Genomic DNA, 18,462 nt, shown 5'->3' on the forward strand with positions numbered 1-18,462 from the left:
TTAAAAATAGCTTCCATATTTGGTAAAATGTAGACAGAGCTCTGAAAGGAACAAATGCCTTTATTCTCCATTGTGATAGACCAAAAGGGGGAAGAGTGCTATGAAGATAGAAAAGTCAGATACTATTAAGTCTGACTTGTGAGAAGCTGGGTTTTTGAAACTAGAGTTGTCTGTTCAGCTTTTTATGAGTCTGTACTAAGTAGATGGCCAAAAGGTAGATTATATAGTGAAATGCATAAAGGATACAATTAAGTGGAGTTAAATATTTTATAGTTACAAATAGAGCTTTAGTTAAATAGAATTTAATGGTTACTAATTCTGTACCACAGATTTCCAGGTGTACTAAGAAGGTTTTCAGCCAATAGTGTATGGGTATTTTATTTGGGGGAGGGGAGAGTTTTATTTTTTCCATTATAAAATAAAACATTCCTTTTAAAAATTTGGCAGTTGTATTTTAAAACTAAACTCCTTGTTTTGGTTCCTGTTTAAATTGAGAGTACATTGAAGGTTTTGTTTGTTTTAATAATTTAGGAAATTATGAGGTATTGTAATTCAATAAATATTGAGTAAATAGCGATGCTTTAGGAATTTTTATGGCTATTAGAGTTACTGTCTTCAAAGAGGATATAGATTATGTGGAAAATAAGGGTTTTGTAAAAGTAAAACATTTTATGGATATTAATTGTAATATAATTCTTGATTATTTTTGTAAGTGATTAATAACATCTAAAACCTGGACAGTCAGAGGAGGGAAAGCTAAATAATTGAGTAGGAAGCAGTGTGGTGATGAAATTGTTTTATATAATTTTGACAACAAATTTGGAAAGGTGAAGTCTCTCTCAGTTTGATTAGAGGCATGGGCACATATGAGGACTAATAAGAATAAGAGATGAAGCTGAAGAGCTGGATTGGGGCCCTATTGTAGGTTTTGGATTATAGTTTAAGTGTATTTGGAATGACTATAGGGAATCACTGGAGTTTCACCCTCAGGGAAGTGGCATAATTTAGGAAGATTAATCTGGTTCCCCCCCCCTTTTAATTTTTAATTTTGAAATAATTTCGAACTTATAGGACAGTTTCAAAAATTATACAAACCCCATACAGAGAACGCCAACATACCCCCACCTGTCCAGATACCCAGATCCACCAGTTTTAACTTTTTGATACCTTTGCTGTATCATTCTATCATCTGTTTGCTGAATGTTTGAGAGCAAGTTGCACACATCATACTCCTTGAACACATAGTATTTCATGTACATTCTCTGTGAACAAGGATATTCACTTATCTAATTACCTAAAGTACAGTTATCAAGCTCAAGAAATCTAATGTTGATATAAAGCTTACATTCTATATATTCCAATTTTCCCAGTAATATCTTTTTGAGCCTTTTCTCCTCCATTCAGAGAGGGGCTAGCTAGGGTGTCACAAGCTCTTCCTGCCTTTAAGTGGTCTTTTTCTTGATTTGGGTGCTTCCTGTTACTGCAATCCTTGAACTGTTTCTGCCATTCCTTACTGGTGGAGTGTCTCATTCTGCCTTCTTGATCTGGGTGTGGCCTCTAGTTGTTTCTTGAAGGATGTGTGTGTGTGTTTAACTATAGTAGGAGATGTGTAAAAGTCTTAGGAGAATGCTGTGGACTTTAAGATTCTGTTCTTAACTCATAATTTAAATTCAGAAAAATGTATTCAGCTCATTATGTGGTAATTTCCCAAATAAGCAAAAGTCCTTCTTTGTTATTTGGCATTGATTGAGGGTGGTTGCCAAAATGATACTTTTTGGTTTGTTCACACTTCAGTTCATATTATAATACTTGTATGAAATGTCATATGCAAAAACAGTATGATCCGTGGTATCTTCCGGCAACACTGAATTCTCACAAACTCTTTAATTTAGGATTTCCTGCCTTCACTGCCTGGCATATGGTAGACGCTTACTTTCCTTTCTTTCGCCATCCCAATCACCTAAAATAAATACCCGAATCACCTTTCGTTTGACTGGCTTTTATGGATCCATACAGGTTGTCATGCTTGATGTCTTTGATGGGCATGGGTAGCCACTCCCAAATTTTATTATTATTGATAATTTGGTTACCTTTCTGGCTATCTCAGTGTTTTTTCAGAGCCCATTTTATTTTGGGGACTGCAAAATAAATACCCCCTCCTATCTAGGGGCCTGACAATAAAGATTGCAGAAATTAATTTTTAGTGGTTTTATTCCAATATGAAACATTCCAATGAATTATCTTTTTAAATGTAGGGTATAACCTATTAAATTCCTGTGTGCTTTGCTGATGCAGAGATGTTTGTGTTTTTATGTTAGTTCTGCTCCATCTTACATTAGTTGATTGGGAGTGCCTTTCCTTTCTAAGATGAATTCTTTTTTGAATTCCATTACATATATACTTATTTTTTTTAAAATATAATTTACCTATGTAAAGGTATTAAATTCACTAAGTTTTAAATTTTTTTAATTTTTATTTTTGAAGTTGTAGGTTTACAGAAAAATCATGCAGAAAATACACAGATCCCATATACACCCCTTTCTGTTATCAACACCTTACATTAGTGTAGAACATTTATTTCAATTGATGTAGGAACATTTTTATAATTGTACTATTAACTATACCATAACTATAACTTAATTTTTAAGTTCACTGAGTTTTGGCAAGTGTATACACCTGTGTAACCATAATCCCAATCAAGATATAGATAGCCAGTGATTTTTCAGTTGGGTTACACTCCCTGCCCACTCACCTCCACCACCCCCACACAAAGTAGTAGAGTTTACAGGTAGATCTTGCCTTAAATTTTTTCTTTAGAAAGGAAATCGTTGAATTTGATTTATGATGTATTACCAACATACAGCTTCTGAGGACTGATGAGGTCACCATCTTCAGTATGTTTCTATTATTCCTCCTTTGCTGTAAACATTGTTAACTTACTTAGGGTAAATGCAGAGCCCCGTGATCAGCTGGTGAGTCCATCATTAAACCTTCTCAAGCATTTGAGTCCTGGAACACAGAGAAGTGATCTACTAGGTTTAATTTATTCCTGTGAGCTACATATTACCTACTGTGACTTAGTTCTGCTTTTCGTAGTTTCTCTAATCTAAATATGATGCCTCCTTTAAGATCCCTACCCTACTACCTCTGCCCTCTTGATCTCTCTCCTTTCTGAATCTAACGACAGGTCCACAATGAAAACTAACACGTTTATTGCTTCAGTTACCTGCTTTGTTCCCCCAACTAGTTTAAGTCCCTGAGGGCTGAACTGAATAATTTTCTCCTCTGCTTCTGTTGTGCCCTTTTGCACACTCCATGCTCATGCCTGCGTTAGGGCCTTGGCATGTGCTGTTCTTTATGCCTGGATGGCTCTTCTCATAGTACTTGACCTGGTTGGTCTCGTGACACTCTTGTATCTAAATGTCACCCCCTCAGTGAGACAGAGAAACCTTCTCTGACATATCATTCTGGGTTTTCTTTATGGTACTTACCGCTATCTGAAGTTCACAAGTGCATGGATCCTTTGTATACCCTTCTTTTTTTACTAGTGCATCCATAAATAGTATGCATTCTATATTTGAGTGACCCTTCTCATGTAGATACATGAAAATGGGATTCTGCAAGTTTGTTTCTGTTGAGCTAACTCGAGTTTACAACACTGTTACTGTAGGAGGCATTTTGTGGGGAAACTACTTGGTACTGCAGCCAGGTTAGCGTGAGCCAGCAATTAAAATAAGATGAGCAGGTTCGGAGGGATGTTCTAAAGTATGAGGTGGTCAGATCTTATAAAAGAAAGAATATGGTAGTTTAAAAGATTCGTAGATTTTATCCATCTTTAAAAAGATCTTGCTTACAATTTAAAGTTCTTTTATACATTGTCCTCTTATCTCATCTATTGTATATATTTGTACCTTATTTAACAATTTGATCACTATGAAGTTAAGCACTGGGTTGAGCCTTTTGACATTCTATTAGAATGCCTGTTGATTGAGGAATGACTGAAACTCACTTTTTCAGAATCAACAAATTTCTAAAGATAGTAAATTACTTCTTTCATATTAATCTTCATACCCTTTCAAAAAGAAGGAAGTTGGATTAATGTTAGAAATTATCCTTTTAGAAGTTAATGTTGCTATTCATGTATCTGGAACCCTGTGTTTATTATTTAAAAACCTTTTTTCAGAGGGTTTCTATTATCAGAATTAAAGATTGTTTTTCTTACAGAACTTCCTAAATTATGCTCTTTCTCTTATAGAGACACTACTTTTCTTCCTTTACCCTTTTTTATCATCATAAAGAACCTAAGAGTTTTCTGATGTTAGTGGCTCTGTGGTGGCTTAAAGTGCTAGACATGTATAAGTTGTTGGGGATCTAGAGTTTTTTTTTTTTTTTATTGTTAAATATAGTATTTACTAAATCTTTATTTTTGGGTGGCATCTGATATTAATATACCTTTTCCCTTGATTAGGGAAAAGCCCCCACTAATAAGTGTCTTAGACTCTTTAGTGACATATGTTGTTTGTTCCTCCCTATTTGATAGCATTGGCAATATTTTCTTTTAATATTTACTGAGGCTCTTTGAATTTAGTTTTCCCTTTTATTTGAATCTATTAGTTGAAAACTTATCTTTACTTTCCTCACCTTTAGCATTTTAGTCTTCTGTTTTAAATAAAAGTGGTGTGTGTGTAAAATTTTAAATTTTATCTTGGGATATTTAACTCTTTTAAGGGATCCATGACACTCACCTCTTGAGGGTCTTGTTAGTTTACATTCCCAATAATCTGAATCCTGGTATTTCTTGCCTGAAATGTAACACTTTATTTCCACACTCTTTGCTTTGATTCTAACACTAGAAAGTCAGACTCATTGCCCTAATGATGGAGTCTCTGTTGGCTTCCTGAGGGTTGCCAGAATTTAGACAGAAAAACCTATTAGTGTGAGGAAAGATGTTAGACCTTTTGTCTATCCTCTTTGTAAAATAGGACTCTCTTCTGATTAGATAAGTAAAAAGATGCGTAGGTGATCACCAATATCACAAGTGTGGTACAGTTAAATAAATATATAAATTTAATTGAAAAGAAAACACATCCTGGAATTATTTCCTAAAAAGACCAATAATTTTCTTGCCTGTCCTTATGTTTTTGGATATATAACCATGAAGAAAAATGAAAATGTAGCAGGTTTCCCAGCAGAGGGACTGTGAAACTTGAGATTTGGTGTTTATTCATTAAACAGGTTTAAAAGAATTACCCTAACACAGTTTGTACTGTTATTGTTAAAGAACTTGAGTTAGAATTCTGACTATTAAAAAATGATTAATTTAATCATTATTTGAAATATCAGTAACATTTTAATACGTGGTGTCTTGCACCTTTTTTGAAAATACTGAAATTAAAAGTGAACCTATAATGTTTAATAGTAAAGGTTGCATGTGTAGGGGTAATCAATTCACTGACATTAAAAGAAAGTTTTGTAAAAGAAACATTTTATTTAATTATAGTGGCCGATCTTGTATAGTTACTACAATGCTGGTACTCCTTATGTTTTTATTGTAATCTTATTAAAGATATTAAAATTATACAATATTGCCACTCCTCCACCCTTTTAGTCCATTGGAAAATCAGCTGCGTGGGTGAAATTAGAACTAGAACCAAGGTATTTTAGATTCCTTTGTAAGGTGTATTTATTTTTAAGAATGTGTATTTTTTTTTTAATTGATCCTTCACAAATATTTATTTTAGGAGAGGCTGGTGTCATGAAAATAGCAGTGATCTAAGAATGAGAAGACACAGGTCTTTTGTACTGGCACCACAGCTGTGCCTCTGAGGAGGTAATTCTTGTCTTCCCCAAGATGTAGGGTTATGAGGGTTAAAGATAAGTTTGGGAAATTACTTTGAAAATTGTTAAAGTTCTACACAGTGCTCTGTATATTGCTATTTTAGAATCAGATTTGGCATTATAGAGAACCTCCTCCTTTTATCTCTTTCTTCTCAAAAGTTTGAGAGGATAAAAATGAAATTTAACTAGAGTACTAAGAGTGTGTGTGTGTGTGTGTGTGTGTGTGTGTAGTAACAAAAAATTCATAAGAGTATTTGTGTCAAGTTTCCTTAGAGAATATAAGAATAGAAACACTAAATAATTGTATAATTTTTATTGAGTATGGCATATAGTGTCTATGATATTAATGTTTATATGTACACATAAACAAATATATGGTGAAGGGTGGAATTAATTGCTCTCTAGTCGAGTGGTTCTCATTCTACCTTCTCTGGTGTGTTTCTTTTTTTTTTTTTTTTTTAATTCAGTTTTATTGAAATACATTCACAAACCATACAGTCATCCATGGTATACAATCAACTGTTCACAGTATGATCATATAGTTATGCGTTCATCACCACAATATATTTCTGAACATTTTCCTTACATCAGAAAGAATCAGAATAAGAATAAAAAATAAAAGCGAAAAGAGAATACCCAAACCATCCCCCCATCCCACCCTATTTGTCATTTAGTTTTTACTCCCATTTTTCTACTGATTTTTTTTCAATTTTTTAACTTTGTTTATCAAAAAATTAAAAACAGGCAAACAACAACCAAAAAAACCCCACAACATTTCAAACAAAGCAATGGATTAAGGAAAACAAATAACCTAAAATAACTACTTTGCTTCCAATATGTTCCTACCATACCCCAAGAAAATTAATAAACCATGTCCAACCAGAGGAGTAAGAAAAACAAATAATCTAAAATAACTACATTGCTTCCAACATGTTCCTACCATACCCCAAGAAAATTAACAACCCTTAAGAAAACAAAGGAATAAGAGAAAAAAAAAACCTAAAATAACTCTATTGCTTCCAACATGATCTTACTATATCCAAGAAAGTTTACAAACCATAATCATTCCTGAGCATTCCCATAACATTGAGATTGCCCTCCATAGTTTATCTGTTCTTATTAGATTTTCATTCCCCCTCCACTAATTGGTATCTCTAGGTCCCTACATTCTACAGTATAAAACATTGTACATTTTTCACAGAATTCACATTAGTGGTAACATACAATATCTCTCTTTTTGTGCCTGGCTTATTTTGCTCAGCATTATGTCTTTTTTTTTTTTTTTTTTTAATCTTCATTTTATTGAGATATATTCATATACCACGTAGTCATACAAAACAAATCATTCTTTTGATTGTTCACAGTACCATTACATAGTTGTACATTCATCACCCAAATCAATCCCTGACACCTTCATTAGCACACACACAAGAATAACAAGAATAATAATTAGAGTGAAAAAGAGCAATTGAAGTAAAAGAGAACACTGGGTACCTTTGTCTATTTGTTTCCTTCCCCTATTTTTCTACTCATCCATCCATAAACTAGACAAAGTGGAGTGTGGTCCTTATGGCTTTCCCAGTCCCCTAGTCACCCCTCATAAGCTACATTTTTATACAACTGTCTTCGAGATTCATGGGTTCTGGGTTGTAGTTTGATAGTTTCAGGTATCCACCACCAGCTACCCCAATTCTTTAGAACCTAAAAAGGGTTGTCTAAAGTGTGCGTAAGAGTGCCCACCAGAGTGACCTCTCGGCTCCTTTTGGAATCTCTCTGCCACTGAAGCTTATTTCATTTCCTTTCACATCCCCCTTTTGGTCAAGAAGATGTTCTCCGTCCCACGATGCCAGGTCTACATTCCTCCCCGGGAGTCATATTCCACGTTGCCAGGGAGATTCACTCCCCTGGGTGTCTGATCCCACGTAGGGGGGAGGGCAGTGATTTCACCTTTCAAGTTGGCTTAGGTAGAGAGAGAGGGCCACATCTGAGCAACAAAGAGGCATTCGGGAGGAGGCTCTTAGGCACAACCATAGGGAGGCCTAGCCTCTCCTTTGCAGCAACCGTCTTCCCAAGGGTAAAACCTGTGGTAGAGGGCTCAACCCATCAAACCACCAGTCCCCTATGTCTGTGGTCATGTTAGCAACCATGGAGGTGGGGTAGGCGAATACCCCTGCATTCTCCACAGGCTCCTCAAGGGAGCACTACATCTTTTTTTTTTCCTTGTTTTTCTTTTTTTTTTTTTTTTTAACTTTCCCTTCTTTTTTAAATCAACTGTATGAAAAAAAAAGTTAAAAAGAAAACAAACATACAGTAAAAGAACATTTCAAAGAGACCATAACAAGGGAGTAAGAAAAAGACAACTAACCTAAGATAACTGCTTAACTTCCAACATGTTCCTACTTTACCCCAAGAAAGTTACCTAATATAGCAACATTTCTGTGAACTTGCTCCTACTATATCCATCAGAAATTAACAGACCATAGTCATTCCTGGGCATCCCCAGAACGTTAAATAGCTTATCTGTTCTTCTTGGATTATTGTTCCCCCTTCCTTAATTGCTCTCTATTGCTAGTTCCCCTACATTCTACATTATAAACCATTTGTTTTACATTTTTCAAAGTTCACATTAGTGGTAGCATATAATATTTCTCTTTTTGTGCCTGGCTTATTTCGCTCAGCATTATGTCTTCAAGGTTCATCCATGTTGTCATATGTTTGACGAGATTGTTCCTTCTTACTGCCGCGTAGTATTCCATCGTGTGTATATACCACATTTTATTTATCCACTCATCTGTTGAAGGACATTTGGGTTGTTTCCATCTCTTGGCAATTGTGAATAATGCTGCTATGAACATTGGCGTGCAGGTATCTGTTCGTGTCACTGCTTTCCGATCTTCCGGGTATATACCGAGAAGTGCAATCGCTGGATCGAATGGTAACTCTATATCTAGTTTTCTAAGGAACTGCCAGACTGACTTCCAGAGTGGCTGAACCATTATACAGTCCCACCAACAGTGAATAAGAGTTCGAATTTCTCCACATCCCCTCCAGCATTTGTAGTTTCCTGTTTGTTTAATGGCAGCCATTCTAACTGGTGTTAGATGGTATCTCATTGTGGTCTTAATTTGCATCTCTCTAATAGGTAGTGAAGCTGAACATTTTTTCATGTGTTTCTTGGCCATTTGTATGTCCTCTTCAGAGAACTGTCTTTTCATATCTTTTGCCCATTTTATAATTGGGCTGTCTGTACTATTGTCATTGAGTTGTAGGATTTCTTTGTATATGCAAGATATCAGTCTTTTGTCAGATACATGGTTTCCAAAAATTTTTTCCCATTGAGTTGGCTGCCTCTTTACCTTTTTGAGAAATTCCTTTGAGGTGCAGAAACTTCTAAGCTTGAGGAGTTCCCATTTATCTATTTTCTCTTTTGTTGCTTGTGCTTTGGGTGTAAAGTCTAGGAAGTGGCCTCCTAATACAAGGTCTTGAAGATGTTTTCCTACATTATCTTCTAGGAGTTTTATGGTACTTTCTTTTATATTGAGATCTTTGGTCCATTTTGAGTTAATTTTTGTGTAGGGGGTGAGGTAGGGGTCCTCTTTCATTCTTTTGGATATGGATATCCAACTCTCCCAGCCCCATTTGTTGAAAAGACCATTATGGCTCAGTTCAGTGACTTTGGGGGCCTTATCAAAGATCAGTCGGCCATAGATCTGAGGGTCTATCTCTGAATTCTCAATTCGATTCCATTGATCTATATGTCTATCTTTGTGCCAGTACCATGCTGTTTTGGCAACTGTGGCTTTATAATAAGCTTCAAAGTCAGGGAGTGTAAGTCCTCCCACTTCGTTTTTCTTTTTAAGAGTGTCTTTAGCAATTCGAGGCATTTTCCCTTTCCAAATAAATTTGATAACTAGCTTTTCCAAGTCTGCAAAGTAGGTTGTTGGAATTTTGATTGGGATTGCATTGAATCTGTAGATGAGTTTGGGTAGAATTGACATCTTAATGACATTTAGCCTTCCTATCAATGAACATGGAATATTTTTCCATCTTTTAAGGTCCCCTTCTATTTCTTTTAGTAGAGTTATGTAGTTTTCTTTGTATAGGTCTTTTACATCTTTGGTTAAGTTTATTCCTAGGTACTTGATTTTTTTAGTTGCTATTGAAAATGGTATCTTTTTCTTGAGTGTCTCTTCAGTTTGTTCATTTCTAGCATATAGAAACATTACTGACTTACGTGCATTAACCTTGTATCCCGCTACTTTGCTAAATTTGTTTATTAGCTCTAGTAGCTGTATCGTCGATTTCTCAGGGTTTTCTAGATATAAGATCATATCGTCTGCAAACAATGACAGTTTTACTTCTTCTTTTCCAATTTGGATGCCTTTTATTTCTTTGTCTTGCCGGATTGCCCTGGCTAGCACTTCCAGCACAATGTTGAATAACAGTGGTGATAGCGGGCATCCTTGTCTTGTTCCTGATCTTAGAGGGAAGGCTTCAGTCTCTCACCATTGAGTACTATGCTGGCTGTGGGTTTTTCATATATGCTCTTTATCATGTTGAGGAAGTTTCCTTCAATTCCTACCTTTTGAAGTGTTTTTATCAAAAAGGGATGTTGGATTTTGTCAAATGCTTTTTCAGCATCTATTGAGATGATCAATTGATTTTTCCCTTTTGACTTGTTAATGTGTTGTAATACATTGATTGATTTTCTTATGTTGAACCATCCTTGCATGCCTGGAATAAACCCCACTTGTTCATGGTGTATGATTTTTTTAATGTGTCTTTGGATTCGACTTGCAAGTATTTTGTTGAGGATTTTTGCATCTATATTCATTAGGGAGATTGGCCGGTAGTTTTCCTTTTTTGTAACATCTTTGCCTGGTTTTGGTATTAGATTGATGTTAGCTTCATAAAATGAGTTAGGTAGTGTTCCATTTTCTTCAATGTTTTGAAAGAGTTTGAGTAAGATTGGTGTCAGTTCTTTCTGGAAAGTTTGGTAGAATTCCCCTGTGAAGCCATCTGGCCCTGGGCATTTATTTGTGGGAAGATTTTTGATGACTGATTGGATCTCTTTGCTTGTGATGGGTTGGTTGAGGTCTTCTATTTCTTCTCTCTTCAGTCTAGGTTGTTCATATGTTTCCAGGAAATTGTCCATTTCCTCTACATTATCCAGTTTGTTGCCATACAGTTGTTCATAGTATCCTCTTATAATTTTTTTAATTTCTTCAGGATCTGCAGTTATGTCACCTTTTTCATTCATTATTTTGTTTATATGGGTCTTCTCTCTTTTTGATTTTGTCAGTCTAGCTAGGGGCTTGTCAATCTTGTTGATCTTCTCAAAGAACCAACTTTTGGTGATATTTATCCTCTCTATTGTTTTTTTGTTCTCTATGTCATTTATTTCTGCTTTAATCCTTGTTATTTCTTTTCTTGTATTTGGTTTAGGATTGGTTTGCTGTTCATTTTCTAGCTTCTTCAGTTGAGCCATTAGTTCTTTGATTTTGGCTCTTTCTTCCTTTTTAATATATGCGTTTAGTGCTATAAATTTCCCCCTTAGCACTGCTTTTGCTGCATCCCATAGGTTTTGGTATGTTGTGTTCTCATTTTCATTCGTCTCTATATATTTAGCAATTTCTCTTGCTATTTCTTCTTTAACCCACTGATTGTTTAGGAGTGTGTTGTTTAACCTCCAGGTATTTGTGAATTTTCTAAGTCTCTGATGGTTATTGACTTCTAATTGTATTCCATTGTGGTCAGAGAATGTGCTTTGAATAATTTCAATCTTTTTAAATTTATTGAGGCTTGTTTTATGTCCCAGCATATGATCTATTCTGGAGAAAGTTCCATGAGCACTAGAAAAGTATGTGTATCCTGGTGATTTGGGATGTAATGTCCTGTATATGTCTGTTAAATCTAATTCATTTATCAGATTGTTTAGGTTTTCAATTTCCTTATTGGTCTTCTGTCTGGTTGATCTATCTATAGGAGAGAGTGATGTGTTGAAGTCTCCCACAATTATTGTGGAAACATCAGTTGCTTCCTTTAGTTTTGCCAGTGTTTCTCTCATGTATTTTGTGGCACCTTGGTTGGGTGCATAGACATTTACGATTGTTATTTCTTCTTGCTGAATTGCCCCTTTTATTAGTATGTAGTGGCCTTCTTTGTCTCTCAAAACATCCCTGCATTTGAAGTCTATTTTATCTGAGATTAATATTGCTACACCTGCTTTCTTTTGGCTGTAGCTTGCATGAAATATTTTTTTCCATCCTTTCACTTTCAGTTTCTTTGTGTCCCTGTGTCTAAGATGAGTCTCTTGTATGCAACATATTGATGGTTCATTTTTTTTGATCCATTCTGCGAATCTATATCTTTTAATTGGGGAGTTTAATCCATTTACATTCAACGTTATAACCGTGAAGGCATTTCTTGAATCAGCCATCTTATCCTTTGGTTTATGTTTGTCATATTTTTCCCCTCTGTCTATTAATATCCTTTATTGTACCCATACCGAATCTCTTTAGTACTGAACCTTTCTCCAAGTCTCTCTGTCCTTTCTTTGTTTCTCTGTCTGTAGGGCTCCCTTGAGTATCTCCAGTAGGGCAGGTCTCTTGTTAGCAAATTCTCTCAGCATTTGTTTGTCTGTGAAAAATTTAAGCTCTCCCTCAAATTTGAAGGAGAGCTTTGCTGGATAAAGTATTCTTGGCTGGAAATTTTTCTCACTCAGAATTTTAAATATATCGTGCCTGCCTTCTTGCCTCCATGGTGGCTGCTGAGTAGTCACTACTTAGTCTTATGCTGTTTCCTTTGTATGTGGTGAATTGCTTTTCTCTTGCTGCTTTCAGAACTTGCTCCTTCTCTTCTGTGTTTGATAGTGTGATCAGTATATGTCTCGGAGTGGGTTTATTTGGATTTATTCTATTTGGAGTTCGCTGAGCATTTATGATTTTTGTATTTATGTTGTTTAGAAGATTTGGGAAGTTTTCCCCAACAATTTCTTTGAATACTCTTCCTAGACCTTTACCCTTTTCTTCCCCTTCTGGGACACCAATGAGTCTTATATTCGGACGTTTCATATTATGTATCATATCCCTGAGGTCCATTTCGATTTTTTCAATTTTTTTCACCATTCTTTCTTTTATGCTTTCATTTTCCATTCTGTCATCTTCCAGGTCACTGATTCGTTGTTCAACTTCCTCTAGTCTTGTACTATGAGTGTCCAGAATCTTTTTAATTTGGTCAGCAGTTTCTTTAATTTCCATAAGATCATCCATTTTTTTATTTAGTCTTGCAATGTCTTCTTTATGCTCTTCTAGGGTCTTCTTGATTTCCTTTATCTCCCGTACTATGGTCTCATTGTTCATCTTTAGTTGTTTGAGTAGCTGCTCTAGGTGCTGTGTCTCTTCTGGTCTTTTGATTTGGGTGCTTGGGCTTGGGTTATCCATATCGTCTGGTTTTTTCATATGCTTTATAATTTTCTGTTGTTTTTGGCCTCGTGGCATTTGCTGAACTTGATAGGGTTCTTTTAGGATTTGTAGACCAATTGAAGTCCTTATCTCTAATTTATCAGATCTACAGCTTTGTGGAGTACACTTTCTCTAACTAACCAGCAGGTGGCGTCCACGAGCCACCTGTTCTCCACAAGCCAGTTCTCCCCTGCTTAGCCTTTTTGGTGAGTGGGGGAGTGAGTCTTGTGGGGTCCAATTGGTGTACCAAGCTTGCGTGTGTAGTTGGTGTTGCCTGCCCTGTATATGGGGCGTGTTTCTGGGCAGTCAGGGAGGAGGGGGGTGGCTCTAACAATCAAATCTCCCTGGTGATCCTAGAGTTTTAAAGCTGCTGCAATAGTCTAATCCTTCAGTTCAGTCCTGCCACAGTTTGTCTCTGCCGCTGACCCACAAGTCCTTGGTATTGGCGTATGGCTCCTGAGACTTGCAAGTGGGCCCCTCTTCCAGGCCGTGCACCCCGGGTCCTCTGTTGAGGGATGACTTTGCTATGTCACAGGTGAGTGCCGTCTCCCCAGGGCAGTTCTGGGCTGCTGGGCTGTGTAGGGAGGCTCCCAGTCTGCTGAAATGATGGCTAAATGGGGCTTTGTTAATTCACACTGCTCTACCTTCCCAACTCTGGGACAATCAGCTGAGGTTGCAGGGAAGGCTAATGTCCACGCCCAGTTTTGTGGTGTGTGCCTGTTATTTGAAGCACTTCCGTCACACTGGGTTGTCTGGGCAGTTCTGGGCTATGGGGCTGGCGATGGGCAGGAGTATTTCCTGTCCACCAGGATGATGGCTGTGAGCGGACACCCCCCTTTTCTTGGGAAGTTGTGGTGTTTAGTGAATTTTCTCAGCCACTGGATTATTGCGTTTTGTCTCAGAGCTCTCCTAGTTCTCCTCTTGACTTGACCTGCCCAAATAGTAAGTCTTTGAAGCTTTCTGTATTGGGCTTCTTAGAGTAATTGTTTTAGAAAAAGAAAAAAGTATTAAAACAAACAAACAAACAAACAAACAAAAAAAACAAAAAACGGGCCCTCCTCAGAGATCTAATGGGTTATTGAAATGCTAAGAGACAAAGCAACCAGGGCCATTAAGGAAAGGTCCACAGGGCAGAGAGATCAGCTTTTCTTCGGGATTTGCATATGCGCCTCAGGGCCCTTCCCCTTTCTATGTTCACCAGAACTCCAAAAATCCTCCTCTTTTATTTTGGAGTTTTTCGTGTTGTTTTTTTTCTATGCCTGTCTCCTCTCTGCTGGGCTGGCTGCTCTCAGATTCTCTGGTGTCTTGTCTCAGTCTGTCTATGTTTGGAGTTTGGATCAGTAGAATGAGTTTCCGATAAGGGCTGCCACTGCAGTTCTCCCTTCTCCTTCCCAGAGCTGACAGCCCCTCCTCCCCCGGGACTGAGCCTGGCAGGGAGGGGCGCGGGTCCCCTGGCCGCAAAAACTTACAGATTTCGCTGATCTCAGCAGTTCCACGTTTTCATGAGTGTTGTATGAAGTATGCCCAAAGTCAGATTGCTCTGTGGTGTCCAGTCCACGCAGTTTCTGGCTTTCTACCTACTTTCCTGGAGGAGCAACTAAAACATACAGCTCACCAGTCTGCCATCTTGCCCCGCCTCTCTGGTGTGTTTCTTTTAGTCTACAAGACTATTTCAAGTTGATTATTGAGGAATTTCATGATAGATCTGCCTCATTATTTTTTCCCCATATCTGTTGTTACTAATTGAAATTATGAGCCAGCAAAAATAATCTAGTCTTTCTGGCTAATTGTATATATTGGGGGACAGGTGCAAATGGAATTAAATAGAGAAAGGGTAAGGTAGCTTGTACCTTGCTTAACTTTTAGTACACATTTGGAATTTAAGAATAGTGTGGTGTTTTTTTTTGTTTTGTTTTGTTTTTTTTTAACAGGGAGTGGGGATGCCAGGATCATGGAAAGGTTATACTCCACTGGTGTAATCATTTTAAGCACTTAAAAACACAAGCACATGCCATATTTCTTCTAAGCAAGAGAGGAATTAAGGAATGTCTATCCTGTGTTAAGCTGTCACGATATTTTGGTACTAATTTAAATTGTAGTACTATAAATTTACTCCTAAGGAATTTCATATCCAGAAACACTGATCTTTTTCTCTTGTAAAACAAAATTATGAAAGTTCCTTATTTTAAACCAGTTAAATCAATCTGATTAAAGTTTATTTAGTATAAAATGTAACAGAAGGATAAAGGGTTGTACAAACCTTGTAGGTTTAAAGTGGCTTAAATGATGATTTTAAATCTTTTCATAGTCTTCTTAAGCTTAAGGCTAAATACTTCAATACATTTCTGGCACTGTTGAGTGCAGTGGGAGCATTGCTTCCTGACTCTTGATTGCTGCTTACTAGTTAGTATGTTTCAGTAGCTACCCCAGACTGTCTTCATTTAATAAGTTTTCCTACAGTTAGAAAAATAGCGTAATTATCCTGAAAAGTATCTTATTTTCCCAACTATTTGGTTTAGACCATATCTTTTGAAGTTTGTCTAAAAGACTTTTTTTTTTTTTTTTTTTTTTTTTTAAAGCAGTAAAGAAATGGCTATTTCAAGATCACCCTGAAAAACAGGTCCTGGTGCTTAAGTAGAAGGGTTTGCTGTCATACATATTTTACTTCTGATTACAGATAGCATGTTTGTTTACCAATTTGGTGTTTTAAAAATGATTCTAAACCTTTTCCTACCCTTGTGATACCTAAAATGAGACATGTCCTGTAGAAATTAATGGGGATGGTCAAATGAATCAAAGTGGGGGGTGAAGATGGGGGGGATCGTGTGTATACTTTGAAAAGCCCTCTAGATTATTTCTGGTAATGTGTTCTTCTTTGAATCACTGGTGTGAAAAATGAAATTTAGTGAGACCTTTTTCATGTTTGCCATTATTTAAGTTAACACATGTTAAGGAATTTGTGGGTAGTTGCATGGTAGAATATTGTTCTTTTGGTGTCCCCAACCTTGGCCATGTCCAAGATCTGTGGAGGTGTACCATAGTCTCTTGTGACAGTAAGGCCAACTTGATATAGTCGTCTTTAAAAGTACCTGTGTCCAAATTACTTAATATATTTATTTTTTCTTAATGTTAGGAGTGGTTTTTGGTGATCACATCAGTTTTCTTGACTAGTCTCACCTGTAAAAAAATAGAACAATAACGATGTTAACTGTTACACAGTACTTTTTTAAAAGAGACCCCAGTGCTTTTTAGGATTATTTTTAAAGGGAAGATTTAAAATATGTAATTGTTAGAGAATCTACTAAGTTTATCAGTCCCTGGGGGATATGCTTCAATATATTGGTTAGAGGAACTTAATTAGAATAATTCTGTAGTCATTATTTGCCTATTTTCAGGACTTTTGAAAGATGGCTGCATGCATTCCTTGTAATAATAAAACCTCTCTCTGCCTTTTCCTTGATTATAAAGTCCCAGTCTAGTCACAAGACTCTTCCTTTTTAGGATTCCTGTGGTGTTTTTAACTCTTGGTGGTTCTTAATCTTCTCTGACCTAACTGCTATGTGTGGTGTTTGACTGGAGACTTTAGGGGGGTGTTTCTTTGTAGCCATTTAGTCTTTTTGTCTTTCCTCTACGAGGGAGGTCATGGAGTAAGAGATTTTCCTTTCAATCTTGGCAATTTCCCAGGCTGGATGGGATGTTTCTAGAGTACTTCCAGGATTTGCTGACAAAAGGGAAAGATAAGCATTGCAAAGGGGAGCTGAAGCAAGGTCTCTTTTTGAGGCTGTGAAGCTAGCCTGGGTTAAAAATAAAGGCAAGGAGAACGTGAGTCAAATTAACATGGTGCTTTGGATTCAGGGGCCTTTAGGTAAATAATTAATTTAGCATACATAAAATTATTTTGAAAGGAATACTAAATTCACACTTGTATTGAAGACTAAAAACATACTTCTCAGATTTTACGATAGTCTCAGTGCCTAATAAAATATAAACTTACGCCAGTTGAGGTTCAGAGACTCAGAATATTTAAATACTTAAATTAGCAATGGATTTTATGTCTTTGTTTCAGGCAGTGATTTTCTGATTTTACCCCTACTGCTTTTCCTGTGTTTGAATTTTGTGCACTGTCAGTTAGTGAGAATTTAGCCAGAGTTTTGTAAGCCATCAAAATGGATGGGCATTAGAATATTAAGAACTTCAGGCACATTTCTTTTTTCAAAAAAAATAAAGGACTATCTTAGGCATTTCTCAGGCATTGACAAAGAGTAAAATTGCTATTGTGTTAGATTTATAGAACTTTTTACTATTAGTATAGGTAATAGTTGTCCTTTACTGGTATAAATGGACTGTTTTGTTCCTTCCTGTACCTTGCCTAGGTTAATTCTCTCCTAGCTTTAGTTTAGTAGTGACTTTAAGCCAGAGCTAGAATTTTGCTTTTCCTGTACAATGACTAAATATGGTAGATAATCTGAGACATGAAATACTGAGTTATTAAAAATAAATGAACAGTTTTTTGCTTATCTTTTATATGGTAAAGAAATGTTTCCTTTAAAGTCAGATTTACTGAGGATTTACATGGTGTATAGTTCTTTGGGTTTGATAAATGTGTATAATTATCCCCCACCACAATAGCTATAGAAAAGTTCCATCATCTGAAAAAATTTCCTCATGTTCCTTTATAGTCAGTCTCTCCCCCAACCCCTAGCCCTTTGTAACCACTGGTCTTTTTTTCCCCATAATTTTGTCTTTTTGAGAATGTCATACTTTTTTAAAAAATGGTTTAAAAGTACACATAACCTAAAATGTACCATTTTGAAGTGTACAATTCATTGGCATGTAATATATTCACTGTGTTGTGCAGCCATCACTACTCTCTAGTTCCAGAAATTTTTCATCACCACTAACAAGAAACCTTGTACCCGTTAGGCATTCATCCCCTTAAACATCCTCCCCTCATATAGTCTCCAAAGGCAAACTTATAACAGTTCCACAGCCTTGAGTCACACATTTCTTCCTCCATAGATACCCAGTGCCAGTAAATACATGGAATATACTTAACTATCTCTACCATCTCAAATACACATAAACACAATTTCTGAACACATATCCTCCATTCTTCTATTCTGCCAGTTACACACAAATACCCGACCCTCCAAAAACTTCT

The 18,462-nt window shown here is 36.4% G+C and overlaps 1 protein-coding gene across 3 annotated transcripts in view; it reads left to right on the plus strand.

Moving 5' to 3' along the window:
* Window positions 1-18,462, plus strand: part of SMG1 (SMG1 nonsense mediated mRNA decay associated PI3K related kinase) — a 143,434-nt gene that overhangs the window by 3,614 nt on the left and 121,358 nt on the right. The gene's annotated exons all lie outside the window — the stretch shown is intronic.

Source organism: Choloepus didactylus, chromosome 21 (assembly GCF_015220235.1).
Source record: "Choloepus didactylus isolate mChoDid1 chromosome 21, mChoDid1.pri, whole genome shotgun sequence".
NCBI classification, from domain to species: Eukaryota; Metazoa; Chordata; class Mammalia; order Pilosa; family Megalonychidae; genus Choloepus; species Choloepus didactylus.